Source organism: Canis aureus, chromosome 1 (assembly GCF_053574225.1).
Source record: "Canis aureus isolate CA01 chromosome 1, VMU_Caureus_v.1.0, whole genome shotgun sequence".
Classification (NCBI taxonomy): Eukaryota; Metazoa; Chordata; class Mammalia; order Carnivora; family Canidae; genus Canis; species Canis aureus.
The window spans coordinates 7,428,352-7,436,271 of NC_135611.1; positions in this window are offsets into that span (position 1 = coordinate 7,428,352).

Sequence of the window (7,920 nt, forward strand, 5' to 3'; positions counted from 1 at the left end):
AAAAAAAGGAATTATTGATTCATCACTTACATACAACACCCAGTGCTCATCACAACAAAGTACCTTCCTTAATACTCATCACCCATTTAGCCCATCCCCCACCACCTACTTTTCAGCAACCCTCAGTTTGTTCTCTGTAATTAGGAGTTGGCTTTATGGTTTATAGGGCACTCATTTTAAATTGTGATGAATATTGTCACAATGAAGTCTAAATGTGTCATAGCAATTTACATTCCCACTAATACTAATACTTGAGAATCATGATTTTCTTAGATGGAATATCATCAAGATACTGAAATGAATACTGATAACACTTAAAAGTATAATTTGTTAAAGCATTTTGTCTCCCATGTAATACATATATGCTGTTATTTTGAGGGCATGGAACACACAAGATACAGATTTTGTTTTAAACTTTATAGACGAGTAGTACATTTTATGATTACTCTCATTTTCTCTCTTCTCTGATGGAATTATAGTCCTTGCATCATGGCCTTTTGATCAACTTAGTGTAAACTCAAGTAGTGTTTGCAATGTTTGAGAAGATGATTATATCTATGTATGGTTATTGAGGTTAACTAGACTTATATTGTTATATATATAATATTTTTATTTTATAAAGCAAAATATTGCTTAAAAAAATATATATATATATATATAAAATCATTATGTTGTGCACCTGAAACTAATATAATGTTTCATATTAATTTACCTTGGTCAAAGAAAAAGCCAAATTCTGGTCCCATCATTTATCCTCCTTCTCTCTATAAAGGACATAGCTGTGTCCTTTATAGTGAAGGCTACTCCTTCATTGGAATTGCATAAGAAGGGAGAAATGTACAGCTTATCTACAGCAAACTAGCAAGCATATACAACATGAATAATAAAATAAACCTGTTTCTTTAAGCTATTAGGATATATGAGTTATTTGATACTATAGCACCACCTAGTAAAAAAAGGAGTGATGCATATATATATATTAAGCAATATCAAGGTTTGTAAATTGGGTCTAATTTGATCTAATACATGAAGTTTACTCTTAAAATACTGTGAATTTATTCAATTCATGCAAAGGATTCTGGGTGTGATCCATTTATCCTTGGTAAACAGATAAACTAGCAAATCTCTCCCTGGAAGACAACCATTAGACCTAAAATGGCTCAGAATGAATCTCAGATCTGTAATCACAGATTCTCATATTCTTTTCATTTTGCTTTAGTTGACCTCTCCAGAGAGATTTTTAAATAAATTATAATAATCTATTCTCTGATGAGCTTGGTAATGATGCAATTTCCCTTTCTCTTAATCTGAATATCTCTAATGACAGGAGCTTTTTGAAAACATTTCTATCATGAAAGTTATTTATGCTTGCATAATTACTCATTTAATTGTGTTTAGAATAAATTGACAGTGAATTCATTGTCAAATGACACCTTATAGATCTGTAGTCACAGTGAGAATTTCCCAGTCACCTTACATTTTCACAGGCCAAGAGAAATGATTATATGTTTGGATTCTAGCAACAGTTATATCTTTTGGCTGCTTCTTTTTAAAAATTTTTTTAAAAAGATTTCATCTATTTAGTTGAGAGAGAGAGAGAGAGAGAGAGTGAGAGAATGTGAGCTGGAGGGAAAGAGAATCTGAAGCAGACTGTTGAATGCAGAACCGGAGGTGGGGCTCAATCTCAAAACCATGAGATCATGACCTGAGCCAAAACCAAGAGTCAGATGCTTCACTGACTGACCCCACCCCCCCCAGGTGCCCCTCATTTGGCCTATGTTTTAGAACTTCACATTCTTTGGAAGATATTTGTTAAGTTGCACATGCAACTGAAAATAAAATGTGCAAACGTGCAAAAAATGTGCAAATATGGCTGCATCAAATTTTGTCATGTTATAAGTTTAAACTGTCTCATTCTTTTGCTTTTTGTATAGGGCATTTGGTTTCAAAGTTTTTATTCATTACATTCAGGCTTTACTTATGTTTAGAAAATTTTGTCTTTTTAAAATATTGCTTCAAAAATTCAGGAAAGTTCTGACCAAATAATGTCATTTTTTCATAAATAGTTCTTGAGAAACCACAAAATATTCAAATACTGATATCCTCACTCTAATGGGTAAATATATTTAACCTAAGTTATTTGAGGGAGAGGTGAAATTATCTGTCATGAAACACAAGCAACTACAGAAAAAAGCCTCAAATCATGACTCAAATCCATTTCACTGCGATCAAGTAGAGTTCTTCATAATCAAGGACAGTCTGCAGTGACACCATTCATCTGGATTCTCCATCTTTTTCTCTCTTCTCTCTCTTTTTTAAAACAGATCTATTTATTTATAAATAAATAAAGAGGGGGGGCAGGGCAGAGGGAGAGGTAGAGGGAGACTTTAAGCAGATTCCATGCTGAGCATGGAACCCAATGTGGAGTTTGCTCACCAAGAGACCACAACCTGAGCAGAAAACAAGTGTCAGATGCTTAACCAACTGTGCCATACTTGGATCCACAGTACCCTGTGGATTCCCCTTCTCTCTTGAGCTCTATCACTTGAGCTCAGAATTGCTTAAAGCCTTATGGTAGTCTGCCCTCCCTTTTCTCTCTTTGTTGTCTCTCCAGACCTTGTCTCAGCTGCAGAATGAGAAAGGTGAAAGGGAAGCTCCCTCCTGGGTTACCGTCCTCTAAGGAAGCCTTGGCATTGGTATCTGTGGTCTTTTTGAAGCTTGCATAATTTTTATTAATTCCAGAAATATGTGTGAAAAAAACTGGCTGAATTTGTTTGAAAATCAATATGCTATCCATTAACTGAACTATATTTATCAAAATATTAGCCCTCATTCATCTTTATTCGGCCAAGATGCCGCAATGCCAAGCAGGAAACCACTCACTCAATTTTTGATAGAATCTGACTCAAACTCCTTGGCCCTGTGTCATGTCCTTCCTATCACATCTTTGATTTCAACATTTTACATGGTCCTACTTCTCGTTAATTTATATTTCTTCTGAATGGAGCTTTTCTATCTTTTTTTATTTTTGCTGGCACATTAAAAACAAAATATTTTCCTGAAACAGCTTTCTTAGCAAATATGTTGCTTCTAGTATTTTCACAAGTTATTATTCAATATTTTGAGTGATAAGTAAAACAAAAAAGTGCATAATTCACAGAAAAACTGTTTACATTCTTAGAAAATATGTATACATTTAAAATGTATATATGCATATACAAAATATATATGTAAATGCACGTATTATGTGTGTGTGTGTGTGTATATATATATATATATATATATATTTACTATCTTCCTCTTTAACTACAACCATACTTTTCACCAAACCTACCCTTCTTCTGACTTTCACAAGAATGTTAATATTCAGGTTTTCAAGATTATCAAGGGATAAATCCACACTAGCACCATGTACAGGCAAATGTAGTTTTGCAACATATGCAAATGTTTTATACAGATTAATTCCCTTTGTTTTAGATGAAAATCAGAGCACACTATATGCTTTGTTTCCTGAACCCACACACATTTTTTCCCTCTTTCTAAGACCTTATGTGAAATTATTTTATAAGGTCTTTAGTATTGTTTTCTGGAATCCTCTAAACTAGTAACAAGCCAGGATAACCCAGCAAACTGCAACCAAGATCCACAGGGGGTTGTGTTTCCAAATGGGCTTGGTTAAAAATGACAACTCCACGTCTAGTTGATTCATATGAAAATTATGGGGATTTGATGGATAATTTCATAAAATACTGCATGTATCTGGATCTTCTTTTGAAATAGTAACAAACTATTACAGATTGGAAGATTTAGCCTCTTCCAGGTCATTCCTGCCTCAAAGAAATTGGTGAATACAAATACAAATTGGTATAATAAAAACATAAATATAAAAATAAAAATAAATATAAATATAAAACTACTGCCCCGGGCCACATCCCTGGGATCTACTAGGTAATTCTCTTTATATTCCAGTCTGTTGTAATCTGTCCTTCTATCTCAAGTAGCTTAATCTGGAATTGTGTAACAAGCAAAATTATTTCTAAAAGTAACTGACAAATATACCTCCCTTTTATATGATTATCAATAAATTGTTACAGTATTGATAAAATCTAAAAAAAATCTTTTTTTTTTCTTTTGTGTTAAGGTTTTTTTCATTGCTATCAAAACACAAATTATTTGTATTCAGCAAAAACTTCATTGGTCACTGTATAATGTTACCAGATTATTGTAACATCCACCATACCAAGCACCAAAGAATGGTGGGCTTGGTGATGAAAAACCATGGGTGATCAAATGACAATATTGTATATGGCTTTGGTACTAATTTTCATTTTTATTGTCACCTTAAGTTTTACTTCCTAGACTGCATGCTGTATCATAGAAAATTATCCTTAAAGGTACCAACTAACATTATTTCTCTTCTCTCTTTAATTCAGGCTTAAAATCGAGGATCCAAGAAAATCAACTCTGGCATCTTCTGACAATTATTTCTTTAGGACTTATAAGCTAATTAATGTAAACAACTCACTTCTAATCTACCTGGCTTAGCTCACAAAGTGAGTTGCTTAGAGTAGCTAATGAATATTTTTACCTATTTGTGTTTATAAATGTATTATTAATCCATTTCAATAAAATTATATGATCCCTAAACTATTAATATCTTTGAGAAATCTAGTGAAAATGTTTTCCTTTTAGTGAAGATAAACAGTGGTTCTTTTGCAATACATACTGGCAATTCAGGTGTATATTGCTCATTTCATGGTTTGAAAAGGGAAAATAAATAGCTTTGCTTTCTTCTGAAGTGTGCTACCACCTACCAAAGATCTAGAGAAATTTTAGTTAGATTTCTTTTTATTGTCTAAGAAAGGAAAATAATTAAAATTCAAGAAATCAAGTTGTTTGTTTTCATTAAAACATAATGATATCCTGAGAACAGTTTATTCTTTTTGTTTCTCAGACATAATACATTACATAGAGAAGTTGAAGAAAATTAAGCATTTTATGTATCTGAAAACTTTCTTCCCCAAAAGTTCATTCCCACCTATGAAAGTTTTGATATTTAATGAGAAGAAAATATGTTGTGGTTGTCATTACTGGTAAGAATTACTGGGGTGTATCAATAGAAATTCAGATCACTTGAATATAAATGCATTCATGGATACATAAGTATGTAGATGTACAAAATAATATTCTGTCTTGTGTAGCCTTTCTCAAAGAAGAAATAACAGTGGGAAAGAAAAAAAAAGATTTCAGAAGAAAATATTCTATTCTCCATGTTAACAATGAGACAAATGTAAGCCTAAGTGAATGAGTCCATACAATTGATTTTTATAAAAGATGTATATCTATCCATGTCTCTGTGTTTCTAAAAATAAAATTGTTCTTTGGTTACAGATATTCAATGGAAATATTAAGCTTCATTTAATCTATACATTCAATAAGCCAGTTCTATAAGTAGCACTTAGGGTATTTTTTTCCAAATGTTTATTTAAATTCCATCTAACAGGGTGGCGCAGCGGTTTAGCGCCTGCCTTTGGCCCAGGCAAAGGATCCTGGAGATCCGGAATCGAATCCCACGTCAGGCTCCCGGTGCATGGAGCCTGCTTCTCCCTCTGCCTGTGTCTCTGCCTCTCTCTCTCTCACTGTGTGCCTATCATAAATAAATAAAAATTAAAAAAAAAAGATTTAAATTCCATCTACCATACAGTGTAATATATTAGTTTCAGGTATAGAATTTAGTGATCTATGACTTACATATAGCACTCAGTGCTCATCACAAGTGCCTTCCTTAATATCCATCACCTATTTAAGCCATCCCCCTACCCACCTCCTCCATGGTAACCCTCAGTTTGTTCTCTATAGTTAAGAGTCTGTTTCTTGGTTTGCCTGTTTCTTTTTAGTTCTCTTTCGTCCATTTGCTTTGTTTCTTAAATTCCACATATCCCTGAAATCATTTGCTATTTGTCTTTCTCTGATTAATTTATTTTGCTTAGCATAATACTCTCTAGCTCCATCTACGTCACTGAAAATTGCAAGATTTCATTCTTTTTGATGGCTGAATAATATTCCATTGTATATATACTACTTATTCTTTACCCATTCATCAGTTGATGGACATTTGAGCTTTTCCCACAATTTGGCTATTGTTGATAATGTTGCTATAAACAGTGGGGTTCATGTGCTCCTTCACATCAATATTTTTGTAATTTTGGGGTAAATATCTAGTAGTGCAATTGCTATATTGTAGGGTAGTTCTATTTTTAACTTTTTGAGGATCCTCCATACTGTCTTCCACAGTGGTTGCACCAATTTGTATTCCCACCAATAGTGTAAGAGTTTTCACCTTCTCTGCATCCTTACTAACACCTGTTGTTAATTTTAGTCATTCTGACAGGTTTGAGGTGATATCTCATGGTAGTATTGATTTATATTTCTCTGATAATCAGTGATGTTTTCTCTTTCAGGTGTCTGTTAGCCACCTAGATGTCTTCTTTCCAAATAGACATTTGAAAAAATATCTATTCATGTCTTCTGTTCAATTTTTAACTAGTTAAGTCCTTTATATATTTTGGAAACTAACTCTTTATCAGATATATCATTTGTAAATATCACCTCCGCTTTCATAAGCTGACTTTTAGTTTTGTTGATTTTGTTCCCTCACTGTTCAGAAGAATTTATTTTGCTAAAGTTCCAATAGTGTATTTTTGCTTTTGTTTCCCTTGCTTCAGGAGACATGTCTAGCAAGAAGTCGCTATGGTCAATGTCAAAGAAGGCCTGTGTTGCCCTCTAGGATTCTGATGGATCCTGTCTCATATTTAAGTCTTTCATCCATTTTTAGTCTAATGTGGTGTAAGAAAATGGTCCGGTTTCATTCTTCTACATGTGGTTGTCCAGTTTTCCCCACATCATTTGTTGAAGAGACTTTTTTCCATTGGATATTCTTTCTTGCTTTGTGGAAGATTAGTTGATCATATAGCTGTGGGTTCATTTCTGGGTTCTCTCTTCTGTTCCACTGATTTGTGCATCTGTTTTTAGGCCATACTGTCTAGATGACTATAGCTCTGTAATATGGCTTGAAGTCTGGCATTGTGATGTCACCAGCTTTGGTCTTTCTTTCTTTCTTTCTTTCTTTCTTTCTTTCTTTCTTCTTTCTTTCTTTCTTTCTTTCTTTCTCTTTATTTTTTTCTTGAGATTGTTTTGGCTATTTGGGGTCTTAAACAATTTTAGAATTGTTTGTTTTAGCTCTGTAAAAATGCTGGTGTTATTTTGATAGGGATTGTATTAAATGTGTAGATTGCTCTAGGTAGCATAGATATTTTAACAGTATTCATTCTTCCAATCCATGAACATAAAATAAAAATTTTCCATTTCTTTATGTCATCTTCAATTTCTTTCATAGTTGTTCTATATTTTCAGAGTACAGATTTTTTGCCTCTTTGGTTAGGTTTATTCCTAGGTTATCTTATGGTTCTTGGTGCAATTGTAAATGAAATCAATTGCTTGATTTCTTTTTCTGTTGCTTCATTATTGGTGTATAGAAATGCAACAGATTTCTATACATTGCTTTTATATCCTGCAACTTTACTGCATTCACGTTCCACTAATTTTTTGGAGTCTTCTGGGTTTTTTACATAGTGTATCCTGTCATCTGCAAATAACAAAAGTTTGACTTCTTCCTTGCAGATATGGATGCCTTTATTTCTTTTTGCTGTCTTATTGGTGAGCTAGGACTTCTAGTACTTTGTTGAACATCAGCATTGAAAATTCACATCCCTGTCTTTTCCCTTACTATAGGAAAAGCTTTCAGTGTTTCCTCATTGAGGATGAGATTAGCTGTGGGTCTTTCATAAATGGCATTTATTATGTTCCCCCCAACACTCCTTTGTTGAGGGTTTTTATCATGAATGGATGTTGTAATTTATC